This window comes from Protopterus annectens, chromosome 9.part0 (genome assembly GCF_019279795.1).
Source record: "Protopterus annectens isolate FY-2018-M chromosome 9.part0, PAN1.0, whole genome shotgun sequence".
Classification (NCBI taxonomy): Eukaryota; Metazoa; Chordata; order Ceratodontiformes; family Protopteridae; genus Protopterus; species Protopterus annectens.
The window spans coordinates 918,443,931-918,470,630 of NC_056743.1; the positions used below are offsets into that span (position 1 = coordinate 918,443,931).

At 39.4% G+C, this 26,700-nt stretch overlaps 1 protein-coding gene across 2 annotated transcripts in view; it reads left to right on the forward strand.

Annotated features, from left to right (window-relative positions):
* LOC122811665 (glutaminase liver isoform, mitochondrial-like) overlaps positions 1–26,700 on the forward strand; it is a 1,484,096-nt gene that overhangs the window by 261,853 nt on the left and 1,195,543 nt on the right. The window lies entirely within an intron of this gene.

The window sequence follows — 26,700 nt, forward strand, 5'->3', positions numbered from 1 at the left end:
AGCCTGCTTTTCTCTCACTTTGTATTGCAATTCCTGTTTGTATTATAATAGCTTATCTTTAATTTCTCTGTAAACTGGCTAAAATTTCTCTGACTATTAAAACATTGTCATATAACATGTACCTATTCTTAACCAATGTTTTCATATTATGTCTGATTTGGTATAATTATTTAAACTGTATTTGCGTTTTTTTATGTGTTATTTTAAACACTGTAAAATTATTATACTTAAATTATTTTGCAATGCTTTGGAGCATTTCTCCCCAGGCCTCTGCTGAAAATGGGCTCCTAACCAGTCGGACTTTCCCAGTAATCAAATGTAAACTAATAAATGAATGAATAAATAACATTCATTTCCATTTGAATGGATGCCACATTTTCAAGACTTTTTCCTTTAAATGAAAACCATCAAACAAAAAACAAACTGCATGATCAGAACCCCGCTATCCCATATTAACTTAGAACTTGCACAACAAACTATGCACAAATGAAGTTTAACCCTCCATATAGGAGCAATTGCTCCATGTTGACAGCTGCACCCACAAGCATTACCTAATTTAAAGTTAAGATTACCCGTACTAAAACACATGATGTTAAGTTGTCTATCTTGCCTTCATTCTTGCTGGTTGGGTTCGGAGCCAATCCTCGGCTCCGACTCAGCCATCTTCTAAAGCTTGAAAGCTGTTTACTGGCTCGAGGCCTCCCCATATCCCATGATGCCTGGTGCTAGATACCCAGATCTCGTTTGCCGCTTCTGCTGCGAGATTGTCTTACTGGCTCAGGTCATATATTTTATTATTATTATCTGTTTTTTGATATAAAAAAACTAGTAGGTTTATTGTAGTTTGTTAATCGTAGTATACTATCTTTCTTGGGGTATCTTTGTTTAAGTATATATCCTATCTGTATTCCCCTTCCTTTCAGAAAACTTGTTTCAGTTAGAGAGTTTTCCCCGCCACCCCTCTCTCTTTTCTGAAGTAGCCGTTTAAGTTAGAGGCTAACCTATTTTTTTCTTTTTAAAAAAAAAAAAAGATATATATATATATATATATATATATATATATATATATATATATATATATATATATATAGTATTTACTTAGTTTAGTCTATTTGTTGTTGTTAGACTATTGTGTGTATCCTTGATTGTTTTTGGGTGTGGTAATTTTGTGTATGTGTTATAGTTATTATACTCAAATTGTTATAGTTGTGTTTTTGTCTGGTATTCCCTTCTTTAGCTCTGTCTAAGGATACCAAGGTGTCTGGATTCAAGAAGTGTGATTCATGCTGTCAGAAGATGTCTCTTACAGATGGTCACACTTCTTGTGTCTATTGTCTCAGTGCCGTGCACCTGCAGGACACTTGTTCGGTTTGCCATGCTTTCATTCCAAGAGTCCTGCAGGAGCGTAGGAATAAGTTAATCCTATGGGGTTTGCTCAAACCCAAGGAGTCACTGGCTAAGGCTCAGCCCGTGAAGTCCTCCAAGCCACCTAAATCTTCGACTCCCAGTTCGGAGCCGTCGTTAGGTGAAGCTGCTACTTCTGCCTCGGTTCCGGCTGGAACCAATGTGCCTGTCTCTCAGTCGGTTCCGACACGCACTTCGGAGCTGGCAGGGAGTCGAAAGAGATCTAGGTCTACCTCCCTGGAGTTGATACGCTCGGCTCCTAGGTCTCCTCTGCTCCAATCGGAGCGCAGTCATCAGTCCTCCCACTCTTCCCGGTCATCGAGATTGTCAGATCACGACTTGGAGAGAGTGGTCAGCAGGCTTTTGAACTCGCAGGCCCTAGCAAAAATGTTGTACAGCCCCCCCAACAGAGTTCGGCTCCGTCCTTGTCTGCAGTCATTCCTCCTCTGACTCCTCCCTTGAGTGCGGAGCCGCAGTTCGTTGGGGTTCGAATCATGGAACCGTCGGCACCGATAACTTCTCCTTCGGTTCCTTTGTCGGCTCCGATCACCTCCTTGGTACCGTCCTTGGGGGGATCTGGGTGCCGGGACTCCATTGTCGACTCTGAGGGGGCGACTGGCATCGGACCCTTGTCCGACCCTGTTCTCCCCCTCGGAGCTTCGGCGCAGGTGAGCTCGGCTCCTACATCGGCTTCGGAGCCGTCCCCCTCAGTGTGGAGAGGGATTCTGGTCTATTCGGAACTGGAGCCTTCTCAGCATCCGAGCAGGGACGCCTTCGATGTCATGAGGAGTGTGCTGGCCCCTGAGTCAGCCCCACGATCATCCCCTTTGGCTCCTCCCACTGTGGTGCCTACGCCTGCCTCTGCCCCTCCTCCAGACCCTAAGTGTGGGGAACCAACGCTCCAGGGCACCCCCTTGGGTGTATCTTCCTCTTCCGAGGCCTCCCCTGATCATTCAGAGGAGCCACCTCATAAGAGGAAATGCAAGAGGAAGCATGTTGACTCCCCTGAGTCTGTCACATCAGATACTGACTTAGAGGTTTCGGAAGGGTCCCCCTCTGAAGATGTCTGTTTCTCAGACATCCTTGAGATGCTTAGGCAGAGGGGGAACTGGCCTACCCTTAGCCCTTCCGAGGATGAGTCGGTATTCCTGGATGTGTTTGGATCCTGACCTTCCACCTCCTGGGTGTCTCTGCCTTTCGACCCACTCATGTCTGTGGTGGCTCGGAAGGCGTGGTTAGCTCCAGACACAGTAGAACCGGCCCCTAGAAGACCTGCAAAATTCATAACTGCACCACAAGACAAACAGTTTTTGACCAAAGGTGTTCCCGTTGATGCCATGGTGGTAGCGGCGGCCACAAAGAAGGAATTGGCTGAAACTTTTTCATCTGTCCATCCCCCTAACAAAGAGTCCAGAGTGATGGACAGATATGGGAAGCAGATGTCCTCTTCATCGACCTTCTCCATGAAGTCTCTGAATTATTTGTGCCAGTTTACCCATCTTCAAAGGGATCTCCTTAAAGATCTTGGAGATACCCTCCAAGATCCATCAGCTGAGGGGGCCCAGGCTAAGGCAGCCTCCCAGCTGGTGACTCTTAATTCAGTGATGAACTCCTCCATGAGGCTCATTTCTTATGCAGCCAATGGTGCGAGTAGAGCTGCAGGAACAGGTGTTGCCCTAAGGAAGCATGCTTGGATGCGGCTTTGTAACTTTGCAGAACCTTTCAGAGTGTCTTTCACCAGCACCCCCTTTGATGGTTCCTCTCTCTTTGGATCACAGGTGAAGGACACCCTTACCAGGTGTGAGCAGGAAGGCAAGACTCTCTCTGCTGTGGGAGTCTGTTTTTCCACTCCTTCCAAACCATATCCCAAGGGTCAGAAGAGTGGAAAGATGTGGTTCCGGAAATCCCAGGGAGCCTTGCCGGACACACGTGGTGAGTTCCCATCCAGGGGCAAAGTTGGGAACAATAACAGACGCCGCCCTCATGGCAGAGGGGGTCCGCAAAACCAGGGCAGCAGAGAATCCTTCTCCGACAAGCCCTTCCAGCATCCCTGAAGGGTTACCCGGCTGCCCACTTCTGGAGGCAGTCGGGGGAAGATTATCGCTGTATCCAAGAGCCTGGCAAGACATAAAACAAGACAAATGGGTACAGTCTGTTATATCCGGAGGCTACAGAATTCCCTTTGTTCGCACTCCCTTGTTGTTAAACAAGTCCCTTCCAGATGTTCCACCCAATCTAAGGGATCAAGAAGTTTCAAAACTGCTAAGAAAAAGGGCCATCCAGCAAGTCCCAGTAGACCAGCAAGGATCCGGAATTTACTCAAGGTTCTTTTTGGTACCAAAAAAGACAGGGGACTGGAGACCCATTCTGGATCTCAGCAGACTAAACAGGTCTGATCAAAGAACGAAGTTTCGGATGGTCACGCTACAGTCCATTTTACCCTTTCTGGGTCAGGACAATTGGATGTGCTCCATAGATCTTCGGGATGCGTACTACCACATCAAAATGGATAGGCACTCCAGAAGATTCCTCCGCTTCCGGCTGGGAGCCAGCTATTATCAGTTCAGAGCTCTGCCCTTTGGTCTCACCACAGTCCCCAGGGTGTTCACCAAATGTATGGCAGTAGTTACCGCTCACCTGAGACGGCAAGGATTCCAGGTGTTTCCATATCTAGACGACTGGCTCCTCACTGCTACCACCAAGCATCACCTTCTGCGAGCCAGAGACTACACAATCCAGACTTATTCCAGACTAGATATCACAATAAATTTTGAAAAATCTGCATTGTCACCCTGTCAGTCTATCACCTTTATATGCGCAAATTTAAATACAAAAGACAGGTCAGCCAGCCTTCCACCAGACAGGGTGTTAGTCATTCGCAGACATGTGCAGGTCTTGGTAGGATGCAAGAGAATTCAAGCCAGGTTCATCCTCCAAACCCTGGGTCTCATGGCTGCAGCTATCATACTTGTCCCTCTGGCTCGTTTTCACATGAGGATCCCCCAGTGGCTTCTTTTTACCCAATGGTCCTTCCAGCAGCTTCCCATGTCTCACATGATTATTATCACAGAAGCATGCAAAAAGCACCTTGCATGGTGGATGGTCTCCACATCAGTGCTCCAAGGCAGACCGTTTGTACTTCCCCCACCAGTTGCTACAGTGACCATAGATGCCTCCCTGATCGGGTGGGGGGGCATTATCAGGGCAGAACAGTCCAGGGCACCTGGCAACCTCAAGAGTACCATCTGCACATAAATGTCGGACTCTCTTCCTACTGGGACCATTGCAATTCAAACGGACAATATGTCAGTCATGTGGTACATCAACAAGCAGGGCGGAACCAGGTCCTACCCCCTATGTCGAGAAGCACTCAGACTCTGGCAGTAGGCGATCTCTTCCCAACGGTTTCTGACCACAGCGCACATCTCTGGGAGATCCAAAGTCATAGCAGACAGGCTGAGCAGAGCAATTCTCATGCCTCACGAGTGGTCTCTGAATCAGGTAGTGACGGACCAAATCTTCCACAAATGGGGACAGCCTTGCTGCGACCTCTTTGCCACCCCCTTCAACAGCAAGTGCAGCAATTTCTTCTCTCTCCTTCCACTTCCAGGACATTCCCCCAGAGACGCTGTAGTCCACGATTGGCCTCAGGGACTTCTGTATGCATTCCCCTCCCTTTCCCCTAATCCCCAAGCTGATACAGAAAGCTACCGTATTGGGCTGCAAAATGATCCTCATTGCTCCTTACTGGCCTCAACAGATATGGTTCCCATTCCTGCATCATCATTATCTTCTCGAGCAGCCTTGGATTCTGGACCCAGTTCCAGACCTTCTGATCCATAAATCGGGCGGGCTGCACCATTCCCTACAATCTCTCCAGCTCACTGTTTGGTTGCTCCACTTCCAACCTTAGCCAGGCTTCCTGATATCTCCCACTCTGTGCGTGAAATCATTTTATTATCGCACAAGTCTACCACTAGAAAAACTTACGCTAGTAAGTGGAAACGTTTTTCGTCTTTGGCAGAGGGTAAGAGTACAGACCCCTTTTCAGCCCCTGTACACCACATATTGGAATTTCTTGCAGAACTCTTTCATGCTGGGTCCACTTCCGCTACAATTAGAGTTCAGTTAGCTGCAATTTCAGATTTTCACGTTGGCCTGTCAGGAAGTAATATAATGTCTCATAAGCTTTGCAAAGCTTTTCTCAAAGGGACCACTCTGCTCAGGCCCCCAGTGAGAGATCCTCCACCCCCGTGGGATCTAAATTTGATTCTAGCATCTCTAATTTTGCCCCCCTTTGAACCTGCATCTTCTTGTTCTTTGAAGTTTTTATCTTGGAAAACCCTCTTTTTGGTAGTGATTACTTCAGCCAGAAGAGTTTCGTTACTCCAGGCTCTTTGTATCCGTCCTTCATACCTAGTGTTCCACAATGGCAGGGTTGCTCTCAGGACTAATCCTTCCTTCCTTCCTAAGGTCTCTTCTGAGAATAACTTGAATCAGTCCATTGACCTTCCTCTGTTTTTTTCCCAACCACTCCAACAGGGCGGAATATAAGTTGCACCAGTTGGATGTTCACAGGCAACTGCACTTTTATTTGCATAGGACTAAGGACATCAGAAAATTGGACCAGCTTTTCCTTTCTTATGCTGAGGGTAAACAAGGCCTACCAGTCTCAAAAGCAACCTTATCCAGATGGTTGACTTCTATCATCACATTTATCTATCAGCTAAGGAATAAAGAATTGCCTGTTAAACCAAAAGGTCACTCCACCAGAGCTTTAGCCACTTATGTGGCTTTTCAGGCTAGGTTGTCCATTGAATCTATTTGTGCAGCAGCCACGTGGGCCAACCCTCATACTTTCATTTCACATTATAAGTTGGACGTGGTTTCCAGGGGCAGAGCTGATTTTGGTTCCACTGTTCTGAAGAGTTTGTTCCAATGAGCCACCCAGGATTTTAGGTGCTAGGGACGCTGTCCCAACCAGCAAGAATCAAGGTGAGATAGACAACTTAGCATAAAGAAGTTATGTACCTACCATAACGTTCCATGTTAGTTGTCTCCTCTCGCCTTCTTTCTTGCGTCCCACCCTCCATCCCCCTATCCTAGTAGACCGAGAAGAGTTCTGTATGGTTTTCACTGGCTGAGTCTTCTCTGGCTATTCCTCTCTACCTGGTAGTCTCTTGGTGGGGTTTATGTATTATAGGATAGGACTCTTTCCTTTTTATGTCTGCAGTTGGACTTACCAAATGAGATCTGGGTATCTAGCGCCAGGCATCATGGGATATGGGGAGGCCTTGAGCCAGTAAACAGCTCTCGAGCTTTAGAAGATGGCCAAGTCGGAGCCGAGGATCGGCTCTGAACCCAACCAACAAGAAAGAAGGCGAGAGGAGACAACTAACATGGAACATTATGGTAGGTACATAACTTCTTTTTACAGCCTATGGTCCCACTTATACTGATTACTCTCTGTACCTTTCTTATCTCTCTTCCCCTCCCAGATGTGTGAAAAAAAGCTTGCATGCTTTCCAAAAACATTAACTTTTAGGCCTAATAAAATAAAAAAGTGCAATGGCTACCTTTAAATTAACTGAATTGTGCACTGTTCCATTAAATGCATTAAAGTATTAAGGCTGCTGAGGAGACTACTATTTCTTATTCACTTCCCCTAGTTTTAGACTTTATTTATTTATTTTATACTGAACTTTTTGACAATGTACCATTAAGTGTTGCATTTTTCTGAGCAAGGAGTGTACAGAAGTCTCAAGATTAATTGCTTCCCATTGTAGACAGCTTGTTTGAAAGTAAAATGAGTCCAAAATTAGTCAAAAGACAGCTAACAACTCTGCAGATGTTTGAAGGAATCTTTGTACATTTCACTCAGAACACAATGTACTGACTTCTTCTAGCCAACTGCATTCAGATTGCATATTTGATTTCCCACTGAGAATATATGCTAATGGGGAAAACAAGCTAATAACTTAACAGATTCAAGTACCTTAACATTTTCATGCCTTTTATTATTTTAACTTATTTTCCAAGCCTGTTTTCTAACAAAATGTCCATGGCACAATTCAAGGAAATAGATCCAGACATCCACTCTTTCAAAAAACAAGGAAAATGTTGTTAATTCTACATATAATATAATATAATCAATACATTTTGCATCCCATTCCCCACCTCAGCAGCTTAAGATCATGTTATATTAACTTTAATTTGCTTTTGTCCATCCTTCCTGATCTTGTTACAGTGTAAAGCCTAAACAGTACTTGCTTCTTAACATATATAGCAGTCACTGAAAATACCTCCACACACATTTAAAATGCTCCTGACTGCCCAGTATAAAAAAATTGCTGTACAATATAACATGCAGTTTACATCATGAAATGTTTTATATAAATATTAGTAAGAGCAAAAATTGTTTAACTTACAGTTTTCCCTTTAGTGTTCTTCTAAACTTTAATGACAAAGTGGGTATATGCTTTACAGTCCACTCACAAGTTTAACAAAGTCAAAGGAATTCTAGTCTTTTACATCCATGTTTTTGCAAAGCCATATTTCACAAATATAATTGTTACTTTAGAGTCTCTCATTTAATTGTTAATTTAAATTTTGCTAGTCTTCTTCCAGATCATATTCATCTCTAATCACAAGACTGTAGTTCAAGTCCTAAGGTACTCACAATTCTTCTTGTCATCTCATGTTCTTTTTTTCTGTCTCTCCTGCATTTTTCTTTACAACACTAGAAAATGTTTCAGTGACAAAGTCTATGTGTTTTATTGTTAGAAGAATGAGAGTTTTGTTGTCAGTAGAATGGGAAGCAGAGTCCCCTCACTGTTTGTTGGATAAACTATTTTTTTAATTTCCTCCTTAGCCTGTTGTGCATCAAAAATATCTTTGACCCTCCAGAAAAATTATTCTGAAGACAGACACAGCAGGTTGAATATTACACCTGCTTCTCAACATTCCCTGACTATGGGCATACATTTGTTTCTTTTCTGCCTGGTATACAGTGAATAATCATTTTCCACAAGCACTCTATTGTCTCCAATGTTTAATATTTTGCCTTTCTGTCACAGTTTTGTCAGGATCAACTCTTTTTGCTTGTATGATTGCATCTTTAATAATATAGGTCTTTGGCTGTTTTTTCAGTGCCAGGTTTGGAGTGTACACATGATGTGCCCTCTCACTTAGCAATTTTTGCTGTGGAACACCAGTCCAGCTGCTTATTTGTGCTTTCATAAAATGAATACAGTCTGTTTCTTTCAGTTTTTCTGGTGCAGCTTAAAATCTCTAGTTTTCTCTTTGTGGTATCCTCTAATTCTACTGTTTTTTTTTTTTTTTTGGAAACCACTTTTCTTGAGAAGCCTCAAGCTTAGCCAGCCTTTTTATCACTTCAACTTTTGATTTTCACAGTTTCATCGCTCATCAGAACAGCTTATTAAAGCTTTTTCTATTTTTCCAGACTTTTGTTATTTGAGTTGATATATTCCTTTGACGTGTCATTTATTTAATATAGATCTTGGTTTCTTTCTTGTGACCAGGTTTGGAGCATACACATGAAGTGCCCTCTCAATAAAAAAATCTTACTGTGGAACACTATCCAGTTGCTTATTTGTACTTTCCTAAAAGTAATACACTTTGTTCCTTCCATTTTTTTTCTGGTACAGCAGAAAAATCTATGGGTTTCTCTCCATGCTGTCATCTAACTCTACTATTAAAAAAAAAAAAAAAAAAAAAAAAAAAACGCTTTTCTTGAGAAGCCTCAAGCTCAGCCAGCCTTTTCTTCATTTCAGCTTCTGATTTTTGCAGTTTATCAGCTCATTAAAAGAGCTTATTAAAATTTCTTCTATTTTCCAGTCTTTTGCTATTTATGTTTATATATTCATTCAGTGGTTTATTTATGTTAAGCTCTTCTGAGTGTATTTGATATAGTTTACTCTAAATTAGTTTAAGCCATCTCGTATACCAAAGCTGAAACTTGAACTGCTTTTTGCTGAACAGCTGCAAGAGTCTTCCCAGTGATAGTTTTCTCTTTTTCTTTTCTGATTGATTTCTTCTCGGGTTCTCCATATTTCTTCTTTGCTGGCATCCAGGCTGTATAATTAATAGCCAGTGATTGAATTTTACCCAGACAGACAGACCGTTATACTGGCTCTTTTTTTTAACAGTTTCTCTTTTCACACTGAGAGATCAAATCCACCTGTTGATCAGTGTGCAGCTATCTTGGAAGTCCGGAACTTATGAAATGTTTGGCTTGAAAATGACTAATTCATAGAAATGGTCAATTGTGATGTTGCATTAGTGGTCTGGAATAGAGTTCAGGGCTGGGTAGACCAATATTCTGGGACTTTAAAAAATGGTCTAACTACAAGGCTGTATTACAGGAATGTGCTTTAGTGTCTGAATCAAATGGCTAATCGTCAGGCACTCAGCAGAGAGGCAGTATGTCTCATTCAGTTATGGTAACACAAAAGTATAATAGTATTATATGGTTAACTCATTTATTTATTGTTCCGTACTGCTAGAACAGAAATTAGAGACTTTAAAAAAATCTTGCTTTTATATTCTCCATTCTGTCACACATATATGTTATTCATTCTGAATGTTCGTGCCCTATGTCATATATTATCTGACCTTCAACCACCAGCTAACTTCTCCTAATCCCAGTAGCAGGATTCCCCTCCAGGATATTCCTGGTGTATGCTTTCTAACAGGAGAACTTTCCTTTTGGAAGAGGCTCACATTCTGTTGAGAGAAGCTATTTTTCCTCGAAGCTCTTAATGCATATAATCCTGGAAGAGCACATTGTGGATTTAGCCCAAGGATCCGTGATAGTTATATTTATGGGTCAGGCATCTGTCTGTCTGTTCTTTGAAAGCATATGCTGATGTGCACAGAAGTCAGACTTAGTTGGCTGCATTCTTGCGTATAGTTACAGAACATCATTATATTCCTGCCCCTATTAAAGTCTCTGTCCTTATCTATTACACCCTCAAAATCCACTAGAGGATAATCAGATGTTTGAATTGATCCTATCTTTCACTGGGGAAGAGGGCTACCCCATGTCCCTCCATAGCCAGATAGCACTGACATCTGTCACTGAACCTTTTACCACAATGCATTTTGAACTCCTGGGCTTGTAAGCCAGCCTCAGCTTTATTATTTTGGTACTCTGGAAAGCCAAGATGATTTTTCTGCAGGCCCCTCTTTCTGCTCAAGCTTACAGCTTGGAAGGCCATATAGCACTAAGAGATTAACTGGTTTGTTGAAAGCTGAAAAGATTACTTGGCTTTGATGTAGTGAAATGTGGGTGTCCTGGTACTGTTGCCTATGTTTATACAATCAGCCACTTCCCTCCATGTCTAGTATTTTCTGAAAAGCACATTATGCAATAAAAATGCAATTTAAGGTGTTTGTGATGAATCCCAAATGCTGGGGAAAACTCAACAGAGTCGCATTTTACTGAGTTTATCCCATGTAGGAATGGTACCTTCAAGAGTTTTGTGCAAACCATCGACTAGCATTGGGGGTGGCTTCACCCCACCTCCCCAATTAATATAAAACCCCTCTGGGATTGCACCATGTCTGGGTAAGGACAACAAACTTTAAATGTTTACTCTCAAAAATGACAACTGTACCCAAAATATTCATTCATTTACATAGTAAGCCTCTGTATCTGAGCAGTAACATAACCTGTGCCCAGATATCGTATTATTTTCTTTCCCATTGTCCCTAATCTTAATTTAGAAAAAGCAGATCCTTCAGTATTGCTTTTTTTGCACATTTGTATAGTTTCTGTCCTTTCATCAAGTAGCCAGCTACACTTTTGTCTTTTATTTCACAGTAATGACTACAAGTGGCATGGAAAGCAACAGTCCAGATATCCCATTATATTGCCTCATAACCTTAGAAGCTGATGCAACTTGAACTATACTGTCATCAGTCATCTGGCAATCATCCCTTTGACTGGAATGCATTCAACCGCCAGACTGCTAACTTTACTGGCAGCAATTGCAGCAAAGAACTTCATTGCTTCTGATAGGAATGGGGTCAGCTGAGCTCAAACACTTGCATAATTTATCTGTGTCTATTTGTGCATGTGTGTGCTTGTAATAGTGAGGATATAACTTTACTTATTTTACTGCTTTTAAAAAATCATTAACCTAACTACATATAGTTAGTTTCAGTTCTGAATGCCTTTCATTCATGTTTTATTTAGAAACAGTAAACACCTCTTTCGTAACTTTATTTAGTATATCTTTTGATTGGATTTGGCTACATATAATCTGCATCATTGCAATACAGTTACCCTGCTTTTCTGATATGTGGTTGTGTCTTCAAGCACTGTCAGCCAGTGGGGAAGCACATTCTGCTGATTCCACTGTCACTGAAAATTTATGTGCAACTGCTGTGTTGGGGGTCATGGTGGCTGTTGTATTAAACATGTCCATACACAAATACAAACTCGTGCATATGCGTGCATGTTCTCTGTGTGCATCTGAACGTGTGTGTTCCTTTTAGCTGAACATGGGAACTTTCTGTTTAGATGCTGTAATGTTAGACAGTATTCCCCAGTTCACATGTTTCTTTTACTCTTTTCCTTTCACTGTTTTAATAAACAGCAGGTTAACAGCCTTGGGGCCTTGGCTGCAAGACATTTATTTCGTATTCTAGTCAGGTTAGTCATACTTTATTTTACTTTATGCAGTCTTACACAAGAAGCTAAGTGGTGAGAGTGATTTCCATCAAAGTTTATTACTTTTGTGTAGCAGATTGTTGAAGATAACCTTAGGTCTTGTTAGAGAGACATGTTTATACTGTAGCTTTCCACGACATATTGTATGCTTTATTTGTATCCAATAATGAGCAAGTCTTACTGGGAAGAATCTGCTTTCATTTTATTTACGTAACTGAGGCCCAAGGAGAAAAGCTCCACAATGAAAATAGTAAAATAAACAGCTTATACCATAAATGTACAGTATTAGTTGTGGTAGTATTAGATATAAACTGTTAGTTATATGAAAAAAATAAAAAGGACAGTAAGACAGGTTGGATGCAGTGTCATACAAGGACAGTGCCCTGACTATGGCCAAGGAGATTTGGGTTTGATTAGGGGCTTGTGTATCTGATGGAGCAGACAGGATGGGTGGGCCATTCTAGCAGAAGAATGGGTGGCTGACCAGATACTGCCACATTCCCCTAGAAGAGGGACAGAGATGCAGATATGTGACATGGAGAGAGACCTACGTTCATCAAACCACCACCTCTTGGTTGCCTTCAATGCAGGTGTGCTGCTACAATCACATAGGGAGGGCACCGTGGACCTCCACAATGACACAGAGTGTATGTTCCCCATCCCAAGGATGATATTAGGTTATTACAAGTACCCTCCTTGCTGGGATGATGGAAGAGACACAAAAATTATCTCTCAGCTGCCTGAGTAATGGACTCTCTGGACTCATCTTGCTTCAGCACTGGGTAGAATCCCTGGTGCAGGGGTGGAAAAGGGCTGTAGCTGATTGGGAGAATACTTGATGGTCAGCAGGCATGGGGAACAAAGTATGTAGAAAAAGAGGATATTAAAATTGTGAAATAATATCCATGCAGCAGCAACTATGACAGTAAATAAGTGAGGTGCTTCTGAATGATTAATTGATAAATCCATGCTTTTTAATCACACAAAGACTCCCTGAGTTGCATAGGTAAAAGTGTGCATGGTATGTACAGGGCTGCGTAGTGTAATAATGTATTCTGAAAAAGAAATCATTCTAAAGATCTAAGGCAGAGAGGGATAAAGCTCTGTCTGTAATGGCAACCAGGGCACTGAGGGCTGTATCTATGGGAGGTGGAAGGGATGTTGCTAGCTTGCTTAGCTTAGTGGGAATCAAAGAAGCCCATTCTGCTGTTGCACTGGCCCCTATGTGGAGGCTGTAAAATAGTGCAGCATAAGATAAGGGCATAAGAATTATCTGCCTATTATTGCCGATCCTGCTTTGATGGCACAAGTTTCAGGGTTTTGAGGAGTGAGGATACCTGTCACTGCAGATACTGCTGTGGTGACATAACATCTCAGGGTTGTGAGGTGTGAGGATAACTGCCACTGCAGATTCTGCTTTGGTGGTGCACATCTCAGGATAGTGAGCATGCCTGGCACTTTAGATGATGCTTTGGTGGTACTTATCTCAGGGTTGTGAGGAGTAGAAAAGCCTGGCACTGAAGATTCTGCTTTTCTGGGAAGTCTCTTAGGATTGTGAGGATGCTTGACATTGCAGATCTTGCTTTGGTGGCATACATCTTTATGATATGAGGAGTTTGCGCCAGCATAAGAAAAATCCTCATATCTTTTGGGATGATGGCCTTTCAACAGTCATTTCTGTCTCTTAATTCAGGGGAGGCACACGACGATCAATAGGTGAAGGAACTATTTTATATTAAACTATACTACAAAACATATAATTATCATACATAAACTACCAGTTGTAAAATTCAGACTGCAAAAAATAAAGATGCCCAGTTTTATAAGTTCATTGCAGTAAGACCCTTTCAGGCTTGTGCCTCACAGCTCCCTTGGGCATGTGGTAATGTGTGTACCATGCACAAATCATACCTTTTTGCATACTTACAACAAAAACGTTGTACCTGTTTTTTTCTCCCAGGAAAATATATAAAACGTATATAACTCCTTTTGTTGTTTGTGTTTCACTACTGTTGCAGAAAAAGTGCTACACTCTTCTGTTACAGGCTAGGTATGTGTCATAATGATATACAAACTTATGAACATCATTAACTATCTTGTAACAAGAATTTAAAAAGAATAAAACTTTAATAGTAGCCTCATGCATTCTAGTTGATTATTTTTGTGTTCACATAAAGCAGTGGTGCACAATGTTCAGCCCCGGGGCCAAATCCGGCCCTCGACACAACACCATCCGGCCCCCAGAGAATAACCAAAAATTTAAAAAAAGGTGAAAGAATGCTATGCCTTACTCCAGTCACGCAAACTTTCCAGTACATGCTTACTTACCTAATTGACTGCAGTTGCGCACACCTCTAATTTTAGCTGCTAACTATTCTGTGTTGTTTATAACTTGTAATTTGTAAACAGTAGTAACTTTCTGCAAGAATTTGTAATAAGTCATGGCTGCAAGCCAGAATAAAGTTACACGCAAAGTTGATGTAGAAAACAGGCAATTTTATGACTGCTGTCTTAAGTAAAAATGCCAGTCACCTATACCTATTGTTAACTCATAATGACTTACTATGTTTTGAGGTGGCCCGTAGATGCATTAAGAATTCGTGTAGTGGCCCTCCCCACAAAAAGGATGTGCATCACTGACATAAAGCCAAGAGTCTTCTCGGGTGTAACTTCAAACAGCCTAAGTCTCTGAATGCAGTGCAAATGTAAAATTCACTAGCCGTAATTCAGAAAGTGTTTTTACTGTACCAGTGGCATATCTTTATCTGGTAAGTATAACATATGTTTTATTAATATTCATTAATTCATATCTATTTACCTTAATTAATTTCTGAGCCCTAGGAGCCAGAGTCTATCCTGGAATTTAACGAGCGCAGAGTCCAATCAAATACAAGACAGATACTGAACAGTTACAAAACACACACACACACACACACACACACACACACACACACACGGCACAAAAATGTACAGCCAAGTTTGAGGACTACCAGGTCACCTACAGCAGTGTCCTTTTGATGTGGAAGGAAACTGAAGTACCTTGTAAAAACAGCATAAACACATGGAGGATGGTAGATACCTCACAGAAGGCACCCTAGTTGAGAACCAAAATGGAGAACCAAGTGCTGTGAGGCAGAAATGTTAACCCTTAATATTTTTTAACTAAAACCTTGTAGTTTATATCCATATGATTGGGCCTTTTCCAGACATAACAACATTTTCATCAGGTTAGAACTGTTTTAACTGTGGTTCTTCCTTTTTGTTGTGTTCTTCAGCTGACCATAGTTAAAAAGTTCTCAAAATATAACAATTTTGTTATGGTTACTAATCCAGTAATGATGTTATGGGTTATTGGATAAATGTTGTCTAGAAAATGGAAGAAGTTGTAAGACTAAAAGGAAGTTTTTCTTACTACAGATGTGGTACCTCATGGAGTAATGGTTATTGTTAGAACCTGGTTTATTACTATGTATAATCCTGAAGCTGGGAAGACCATGGAAAACATGATGGCAAACTATTGCAATGACAGTCGGGTAGGTACAAAGTAAAGAGGATTACAGTAAGTTTTTTGGTTAAAAGCCATGTAGGGAAACATAAATAATTTCACTGTTGATCTGTGTTGTGTAATCAAGAGCACTGTATTTTGGGAGTAGGAATAAGAGGACATTGCTGTCTAATGTGGGAAAAGGTGAATGAATGTATAACTGTTAAGCTTTAAGGGTTGCAGTAGAAGAAATGTTCAGAAGTGTGCTACATGTTAATAAACAATAGACATGAAAAGCATATGAAACTGCTACTCTCAAGTTTATTTAAGAAGTCAGAGGGTAGTAATTTCCTTATATATGTAATACAAAGCAGGCTAGAGATTTCTGTGCCTTGTGAATCTTTATAAACTAGAGGGAAATATGGATTCAGAAAAGGTTAATTAAAGCAGTAAAATGGTAGAATAGAATGCAGGTAGAACTGAAAAGTGTAGGGTGATGGCTAATGGACAGGGAGAATTCTCCTAATAAGATAAAGCAGTCACATGGGAACTTCTGAGGAGGAGGAGGAAGGGGCACTCAGAAAACTGGAATCTTAGAATGGAATGACTTTCTCTTGTAATATTTTTTATTTACCTCCCATAAGCTGTTGAGCCGCGGTGGTGCAGTGGTAGCATTGTCGCCTCACAGCAAGAGGTTCTCCCGTTCGATTCTCGGCTGGAGCACCTTCTATGTGGAGTCTGCATGACCTCCCCGCGGTCGAGTACCTTTCGAAAGACGTGTGAATGGGCATGCCTTCATTGAAGGTTGGGTGTCGAGCTGGCCCCTCGGCACTGTAAAAATCTACTGCCAATCATTAGCGGACCGGAGTTCTGCTGTGACGACCCCTAACCGGGAAAAGCCGAAAGAAAACAAGCTGTTGAGAAAAAATGGCATGTTCTCTGTTTCTCATGTTTTGGTTTACTAGAACTGCTACATTTTCAGAAGTATCATAGTTTGTTTGCAATGTTATTTGTTGGAGTAATATCAGGCTGTAGTGCTCTCAGTACAGATATTACAAAATGAGTCAAAAAGTTTGTTCTGAAATGATTTTATTCTGCTGCTGGTAGGTCTTATTTATTGACCATAAGAGGAAGATGCTTAATAGAGGTGATGTTATGAAGTAGATTAGTGTTTGCTATCTTTTTTATGCTGCTTTGAAGAATAGTAGTCTGCTTTTGTTATATTTATAAATGTAATGCAGTTGATAAAGTATAGGCCTTAGGAGAGAAGTGGAGAGAATGTGCTTTGTTAAATAATAGGCAATGGAGAGAGAAAGAAAAGGGATAGGGCAGAAATGTTAGGTGGAGCAATATATGAGTGCTGGTTGTTATCCAAGAAATATGCAGTTACATATCCAGTTGCGAGTACATTAGGAAAAACTAGAACCTTTCAAAAGGTTTTCAGCCTGTGTCTTGGAGTTCAGAAAAAAAGCGGTAAACACTATGTCTGTTATACATTCTGCTTCCCTGTGGATCATCATTGTTCTATTAATGTCAAATGTTTGCCTTCCTCTCACAAAACCACAATGATCCACATCTATTAATTTTGGCAACACCTTTGCCATGCTTTTAGCTAGTATAGACATAAGCACTTTATAATTATAGTTTAAAATTGAAGTAGGTCTATATGAAGCGGGGTCTGACTGGTCTTTTTCCCTCTTTACGTAATACAACCACCACAGTTTCCTTCCAAGATGCCAGTGTTCCCCTCCTTTTAAAATACTATTAAACAAAATCCCCTAGCTTTTTATTACCATTCTTTCCTCCTAATTTCCAAATTTCCACAGGAATACCATCTGTTTCTGGAGACTTCCCTGTTGATTATTTATACATCACAGTTCAGTTTTTATCTCATCTTGTCCTGTCTTAACTATTAGTTGTTGAACCTTATGTTTCTCTAATCTTAGCATAATTCAGTCTTCCATAAATATTTCCATTTGTGCTCTTTCTTGGTTTCCATATTCCTCTGCTTTATACAAATGTTCATAAAATTTCTGACATCTCTCTAATACTGCTATAGGATTTCTGGTTATTTTTCTTGTCACACGCTCCCTAAAGTTTGCAACAACCATTTCTACTTCCTGTTGCATAAATCATTGCGTTAAAAGTTTTTGTGCTGTTGAGCTGTTATCACAAAATAGTTGCTTAATGGCAGTCTTTGTAAAATCATGCATATTATCCAAACATTCCCTTATTTTCTCTTTAGCAGTGTTCATTTGCTTCTTTTCTTGTTCTATAAGATTCCCTTCATTCTACAATACCTTAACCTTTGTCATCTTCTCTAGATACTTCCTATTCCTTCTTAACCATATTTCTTTATGTTTTATTTCTAACATATTTTAAATTCCATTCTCATTTTATCCCACTCACTAGCTATCACTTCAGAAAAAATGTCTATCTTCCCTAATAACTCCTGAATAATTTCCAATACCCATTCCTTAAATTCCTCTCTTTTTAACGGGTAGGTGGGAAAACACTAGTGTCTTATTTTTACTTCATTATTCTGCATTTTATCTTTGATTTATTGGTGCATGATCTGAAATAGTTATTCAGTGTGTGTCAGGGCTTTCAATTAAATACACATGATCCTGTGAATAGAATTTCTATCTAGTCTAGCCCAGTTGTTGTACTTTGGAAATAACATGTAAATTCTGAGATCCTACTGCTGAGTTCAAATCTTCCGTACCAATTATTTTCATAAAGTTCTTCAAAAATCTACCCTCTGCTGGGAAGGCTTCTATCTGTTATTCAGTTACAATAATATCACTGAGCTGCTTTCTTTTGTACCTTTACATTTTGCTTTTCCGTCATCAAAGAGTGCTCAGAGCTCTTAAAATTAATTGCTTGGACCTGCAGACAGCTTATCTCCATGTAAAAATAGTTATCAACGAGAAAAAAAAAACAGCTAACAACTTTGCAGATACATGAAGGAATCTTTGTAAATTTCAGTGAGAATTCCTGTGGTCAGTTGCCTTAAACTGCAGACTGCTAATCTCCCACTGAGAAAATTTTCTAATGGAAGAAAAATTAATCCCTGGAATTTACACCTATAGTAAGTGTACACTGTTCTGAGTGAACAAACAACACAGGCATAACTCACAACTTCTTCCTCCTAATTTTAGTTTTTCTACTGATTTTCTTCCAGTTTTAAATACTGAGGGAGATTCATAAATGTTACCATAAAGCAAGGACTATATTTATACATAGTTTAATCTATCTGAGTGACTAGAAAGCACAAAAAATGTGGTAGGGATGTTCTTGAATACAGATGAAGTACACTTAGTGTAGGTGTTATTGAATCTGGCCCAATATCATTGCAGATGCAAAAAAAAAAGCATTTTTCATGGTTTTCATCATTTTGCCTTATTTTTCAAGCCTATTTTCTTACAAAAATATACTTGCTTACAGCTTAAGCCAAAGACATTAATCTTGACGTGTACCCTTGTAAAAACGAGGGAAATTATTATCTTAACTATGAAGCACACAGTCACCTCAAGGTAAACGCTCCTTCTCCAAAACAGTTAAAAATATATATCCAAAACAAAGGGTAAGGAGTGAAGCAGAGTATCAAAGTCCATAAAAATACAAATTATGGATGTCCAACCAGGAAGATATTCCACAAAGGCACGAACGTTGGTGGTACACACAAAAAGACTTTAATGCATCAGACAAGCGCTTTCACTAAATGTAGCTTCATCAGGTCCATTGAATAGTGCATGAAAAACAGTTACTTATTATATACAGGCTTCAATGATAGTAATTCAATTAAAAAGCAATTAAAACATAATAGGTAAGTTCTCAATGTATATTTAAAGGAGAAACACACTATTATGAATACAGTGAAATCCTAACAAACAATAACAATTCCTATCCATCTAGACCAATAACATCACATATTTATATAATAAGAGATATAATTTAATAAATACAAGTCAATACTAAACGAATACTCAAGAACACATATCTGTTATAAACCTAATAAATATAAAAAATATATATGTAAAAAATATATGTAAATATATATATTAAAAACTCATCACATGTATGAATGCAATGTAAATGTGAACAAGTATATGTCTCTTGTCATTCTTAATGTATATAAATGTATATTGAAATATGACAAGAAATTTAAAAACATAGATAACATGGTTAATATTAAGATTTCCTATATGAGAGTGAATCATATATATGTGTACCTTACTTAATATTCCTACGCTTCCTCAGCCTTGGTTTGATAGAGGCTCGTTCGTTAAGACCTTCCTGGTTGGACATCCGTAATTTGTATTTTTATGGACTTTGATACTCTGCTTCGCTCCTTACCCTTTGTTTTGGATATAAATTATTATCTTAATTCTACATATAATGTATTCAGTACAATTTTGTCCCCTAGGCTCACCATACCAGCCCAAGGTCACAACATATTAACTTAAACTTGCTTCTGATCAGCCTTTCTTCTCTTGTTATATTGGAAATCCTATATTTCTTACAACTAAAAAAGTACTTGTTTGCATTAATGTCTTTAATGCATACAATAGTCACTGAAAAGACTCCCCCAACATTTACAGTACCCCCAACTGCACACTATACAAAACTTCTTTACAATATGAAGTGCAGTTTATATCATGACATTTTTTTACAAATGCTTATAAGAACAAAAATAGTTTGCTTACATTTACTTCTTTTTTTCACTTTATGTCGTTAATGTTTAGAAGGACACTAAAGTGGGGTATATGCTTTTTAGTCCACCCACAAGTTTAACAAAGTAACAAAAGTCCAGTCTTTCTCAGCCACTTTTTCTTGCAAAGCCATATTTCACAAATATGACTGATGTTTTGTAGTCTCCCATGTATTCACTAATTTCAATGTTGCTGGTCTTCCTCTGGATCATCTTCAACTCCCACCACCAGAGTTTGGTTTAAGTTCAAGGTACCCCTGGTTTTCCTGGTCAGCTGCTGTGCTTGCTTTTTTCTGTCTCTCAAGCATTTCCTTTGGAACATTGGAAAAGGTTTCACTGACAAAATATCTCTATGCACTTAATTTTCAGAGGAATGAGAAGCAGAATCCTTTTCTGTTTGCTACCTTTCTACTTCTTTCTTAGCTTGTTCTGCATCAAAAAAAATGTCTCCTGGAAAAATATTCTGAAGATAGCTGGATACAGCAGCTTAAATCTTATACTTGCTTTGCTTAATTCCCTGATTGCGGGAATAAACATACTTTTCTTCTGCCCGGTGCACGGTGAATAATCATTTTCTACAAACATTCTTTCTCCAGTTTTTAATGCTTGTCCCTTCTGTCTCAGTTTTGCCTGGATCAACTATTTCTGCTGATATGACTGCATCTTTAGTAATATAGGTCTTGGCTGCTTTCTCATGGCCAGGTTTGGAGCATTTACTTGATGTGCCATTTCTATTAACAAATCCTGTTGTGGAATACCAGTCTAGTTGCTTATTTGTGTTTTCATAAAATTATCATAGGCTGCTCTGTCCAGTTTTTCTGGTACAGCAGAAAATCTCAAGTTTTCCCTGCATGCTCTGTCTTTTAATTCAATAATTTCTTGAAACATCTCTTTTTGAGAAGTGTCATACTCTACCAGGCTTTTTCTTCATTTTAGTCTCTGATTTTTGCAGTTTTACAGTTCATCTGAATAGCCAGTTAAAGTTTATTTTATTTTTTTCCAGCCTTTTGTTATTTGAGTTGATATATTCCTTCAATGTTTCTTTTATTTTAATTACCTCTGAGTACATTTGACTTATTTTTTTTCCTCTAAATTACTGGAAGTCATTTCTTGTATCAAAGCTGAAGCTTGAACTGCTTTTTGCTGAACAGCTGCAGAATTCATCCCAGCCAGTGTTTTCTAGCCAATTTTCTTTGCTGGTATCCAGGTAGTGTACTTACTAGCCAGTAAATGAAATTTACCCAAGCTGACTATATCATTGGCCTTATTTTTCAGTTTCTGTTGTATACTGGAAGAGCTAAAATGAAATTGTTGATTAGTAACCAGTCATCTCAGAAGTCCCTCAACTTTAATTGTTCTCTTATTTGAAAAATAGAACGTGTTTTTTTTTCTGATTTCTGCTGTTGAGCTGTATTACAGCTATGGAGATCATATTAGGTGCTTATCCTTTCTCTGTGGTCTAAAGCACTGTGTTTAGGTCGCAGCCTCCCTTGGAGGTGTGGGTTCAAATCCCACTTCTGGTAAATAATTTTTTCCCTCCAGGACAGAGGAAATACAGAGGAAGTCGGTATTAGCAACCATACACCCTTACCTCTGCAAACTTCACTCACCTAACCACAGACAACTGGGGCAACTTGGGATAAATATGGCTAGACGTGTAAGCACTCTAGGGCCATTAGCCTAGTAACCTCCAATGAACCTATGAACCTATGTAATATAAACAATTTTATAGCCTATATTCCAACTGATGTGAGATAGGCTTCTCCCAACAAAATCATGCTGGAGAATTGTGGCATTTAGGTAACTGGGGTCATATTTTGTGGGCCTGTCTAAAAGTAGTATATTTTATAGCTAAAGTCATTAGAACTTAATCATTCAAACACTGGTCTACATTTACATTTGGGATCCCATTCTGTGATTGTTAGTTCTTCTTAGCCAGGATTTAGCCTTTTAGGATACTAATCTTCTTTTTCTAGACCCTCCTGATAGACAATTAGTGCTTCTTTGTGGAACCAAGAGCTTCCAATAGAATTCCATCTCATGGGGGGGGGGGGGGGGAGTTGACTTTTTGCAGACATACTTTATTTTGAAAGATTTGTCTAATGATTATAGTATGTCCCTGCACAGTGCCTTTTTAGGTTGAATTCAGTCCCCTCAATCTTAGGGTGTCTTTCCCTTTGTTTTCCTCTTCAGCTTACCAGTGTCTGTAATGGGGCGGAAAGAACTGGCCAGTTTCTCTAGTCCTAATGGCTAGAGGGACTACTTACCAGGGTAGTAACCCTTCATCTGTCTGGCCAAAGCCTGTCACTGCCTTCTGGAGTCTTCTGAGGAGTTACTTGATTTTTTGATAGTCATAGTGGTGTCTGTATTGGTATCTTGGTCTAGTACCTGTTTTAGGCCACCCTGGGTGTTGGGGTCTAAAGTGCAGTGGTGTGGTTGCCAGTGATTTCACTACTGATGATCTTTTTTTTAAACACCTTTATTAAATTATCACTTGTGATATAGACAAATGTACATTTACATAAAAGTAATCAAACTGTATTAACAAGTTCATGTTTACAAACATTATACTGCACATATATTGTTATATATCATATAACCTAAGCAACATTAGTTCCTGCCTTTTTTTAAACAAGAAACATCTCTATTAAACTATCACTTACAACATAGGCAATCATACATTTATATAAATGAAAATAAACCACACCGACACAATCCTAGTTGCAAGCATTTTACGTCACAAACCATACTGACACACTCCCAGTTGCGAACATTATACATCACTTATAATCTCCCCAATCATTTTCAGTCAAACATTACATAGCTTATTTAAGTCCTGCCTACATTTAAACCTCGTTCCACCCCTGTACGCATTGCTCTCACAATTCCCATTTTTCTTCTGTAATTTGCTCTTACCCTTTTCTAAATATCTCCGTTCCAGTTGTTTTATCTCTGTTACTATATTCACTACTTCTGGTATAGTCGGTTTAGAATTTGATTTCCATTTTCTAGTAATTGCTTTTTTGTCAGCCACCATAATTAGACACAGCAAGACCTTACCATGTCTGGGCAATTCCAATTCTGTATCACAGCTCAGAAAAGTAATTTCCCTTATCACACCAAACTGCCCACTCAGCATCTCTGACAGTGCACCCTGCAGGGAATCCTTAAAGTCCACCAATGCACTGCACTCCCAGAAAATATGTCCCCCAGTTACCTCTTTCTTTCCTATCATGCCTCCAATATTTGCTGTCTACCAGAGGAAAAATTCTGCTTGTGGTATAAAAATGTCTGTGTAAACATTTCCAACCAAAAATCCTAAATCTTCTAGATTTTGTTGCATATTTGGAAGACATACATATATCCTCGCATTGTTTCTTTGTGAATTGCCTATCCAGTCTCTCTCTCTTCCCAATCCTTTCTAATGTTCTCTGATTGAGTCTTATAGTTATGGTTATCATGCCATATTTTATATATTCTACTAATTATTCCTCTTTTAATGGCAGCTTCTGTTCTAGATTCTACTAAAAACTCTACCAGTGCTGGTCTTTCATTTAGGACTCCCCCCATTTCTTTCTCGTTGCCTATACTCTGATATCAATCTTTGCTAGGAAAGGCAATCTCTAACCTGCAGTCCAAATAAATTATTGGCGTGGTCCCATTCTGTCATCTTTCCCTTTCTAGTTATTTGCTCCCAATACCTTATTTACTTTGCCAGTTTTCTCCAATAAATTCCAACCCCCTCTTGTCTATTGTCTATATCCCTAGTTGCAGTCATCCGTACTGGCATAATCCCCTTTCTTCATTCCACTTTGAATTATAGTTTTCAGCTTGTGCTATGTATAGGAACCTTAACTGTGTAGCTCTGAAATACTCCTTCAAATCGGGTAATCCCAGTCCACCACCCTGTTCTATTGGAAGAATCAGCTTATCCCACATGACCCTTGCCATCTTCCCTCCCACCATACCTCTCAACTGTACAGATTTTTGCAGAATGTCCAGATTTTTGCCTCATATTTTTGGTCTGTTTTTCATAAATTTGTGGTTTCTGGCAGGTAAGTGGCAAATCATTAAAGATTTAAGTTAGAAAATAATGACAGACATTTGAGTTTTAGACTTCATACCCTTCTGAAAATCCATGCTAATGCAAACCCTGTTTTTCTATCAACTTTCAAAGTTTGTAAGAGCAATATTTAAAATTTGTCCCCATTTTTGGTACTTTGCCCCACTTTTATATATGGCTGTGTCCAGATTTCTTTCTCTAAGAGGTTGAGAGGTATGCAGGCTCCCACATAAAGTCATTCAGCTCTTTATTAATTGCTGTCCACAGCTTCTCTTCTGGTTGATTAAAATATGCCTGACCTGTGTATAAGACTAATGAGACTAAAAACATTTTAACTGCTTGTATCTTACTCTCCATATACATATCCATATCCATATAACAAGTCTTCCATTTTCTCAGTTTTTGTATTATCTTTTGTTTAGTCTTTTCCCACATATCCTTAGCTGCCACACCAGAATTATTTTTAATCCATACTCCTAAATAATTCATTTTATCATGTCCCCATATATATGGATATTGCTGAACCATTTCATATGTTAGTACATAATGTACGCTATTGCATTTGTTTTGGTTTCATTAATTTTGTATCTCGAAAAGATATGAAACTGTCTCAAAATGTTCCACAACAAAAGATATGAAACTGTCTCAAAATGTTCCACAACACTATAGTGTCACTTGTCAGGTATAAAATAATATAATCTACAAATAGAGCCAGCATTTCTTGACTACCAAACCTGTTATATCCTTGAATTTCTGAGCCCCTTATTTTCTTTGCCAATGGCTCTAAATGCAATACAAATAACAAAGGAAGAAGAGGACACCCCCTGCCTGGTTCCTCTGGTCAACCAGAAATGATCAGAGAGGACCCCGCCCACTTCAGTTTTCACCCCTGATCCTCCTAATCAACCTTAATTTTTTTTCAGGAAATGCAAATGCTTCCATTGCCCTGCTCATAAAGTCCCAGCTTACTCTGTCAGTTGCTTTCTCTGCATCAAGACCCACCCACAACAATGGTATTTTCTTACATTCTGCTTCACTCTGGCTCATCAGTGTTCTGTTAATGTCAAATGTTTGCCTTGGTTTACCTTTAGAAAGGCAATTCACACTCGGACGAACAGCAGTTGTTCGAAAGGCTGTTTGCAAAGTTTGCAACCGCCGAACGAAAAAAAGGTTCGAATGTGCAATGAGCGAATGCACAGTGACATTCGCTTATTGCACATTCAACATCATGGGGCGGATTGCACTATAGTGGGGTTTGGAAAATGGTCCCTTTCCCCACTGTAGTGCGATCTCAGAGTTAGAATATTAAAGTAGGGGTGTGGGGGGTGCAGGGGTGCTTGCCCCCCTGCTTTACATTTCTTTTTTTTTTTCATTCGACATTAATGTTTGAAAAACAGCGAATCTGCTGTTCGATTTGCTGTTTTTCAAACATTAAGGACTATCGCCTTTTTCACTTTCGTGATAACGAGTCGCTCATATGACAATTTGTACCACTGTGATTCGGCTTTATAAAGGTAAACCGTTTGCCTTCCCTTCACAAAACCACACTGATCCATATCTGTCAGTTTTAGCATTACGTTTCCTATTCTTTTAGCCATTATAGACATCGACACTTTATAATCGTGGTTTAGTGTTGAAATGAGCCTGTATGAAGCTGGATCTGATAGATCTTTACCCACTTTAGGTATTACAGCTACCACTGCTTTCTTCCAAGATGTTGGTACTTCTCCTTATCTTGAAATACTGTTAAACAAAACCTGCCTGATCGTTATCAGTTTTTCCCTCCTAGCTTCCTAACTTCCACAGGAATACCATCTATTCCTGCAGACTTTCCTGTAGCTTGATTATTCATCTCAATTTTTATTTCATCTTCTCCTCCTCCTGTCCTAACCATTAGTAATTGACCCTCATCTGCCTCTTACTTTTTCCATAAACATTTCAATTTGTATCTTTTATTGATTTCCATATTTCTTTGCTTTATACAGGCTATCATAGAATTTCCGAAATATTTCTAATACCTCTATAAGATTTCTTGTTACCTTTCTTGTTATAGGTTCCTTAAGCCTGGCGACAGCCTTTCTAGTTTCTGTTTCCTGAGTCATTATGCTAAAAGTTTTTGTGCTGTTATGTTATTATCAAAAATCAGTTGCTTAACAGCAATCTTTCTAAACTCACGTATATCATCGAGGTAACCCCCTTATTTTCTGCTTAACATCTGCAGTTGATCATCTTCTTGTTCTGTGAGATTCCCCCTATTCTGCAATACTTAACTTTTGTCAGTCCCTCTAAATAATTGATGTTAAGTTGTCTGTCTCGCCTTCATTCTTGCTGTTTGGGAT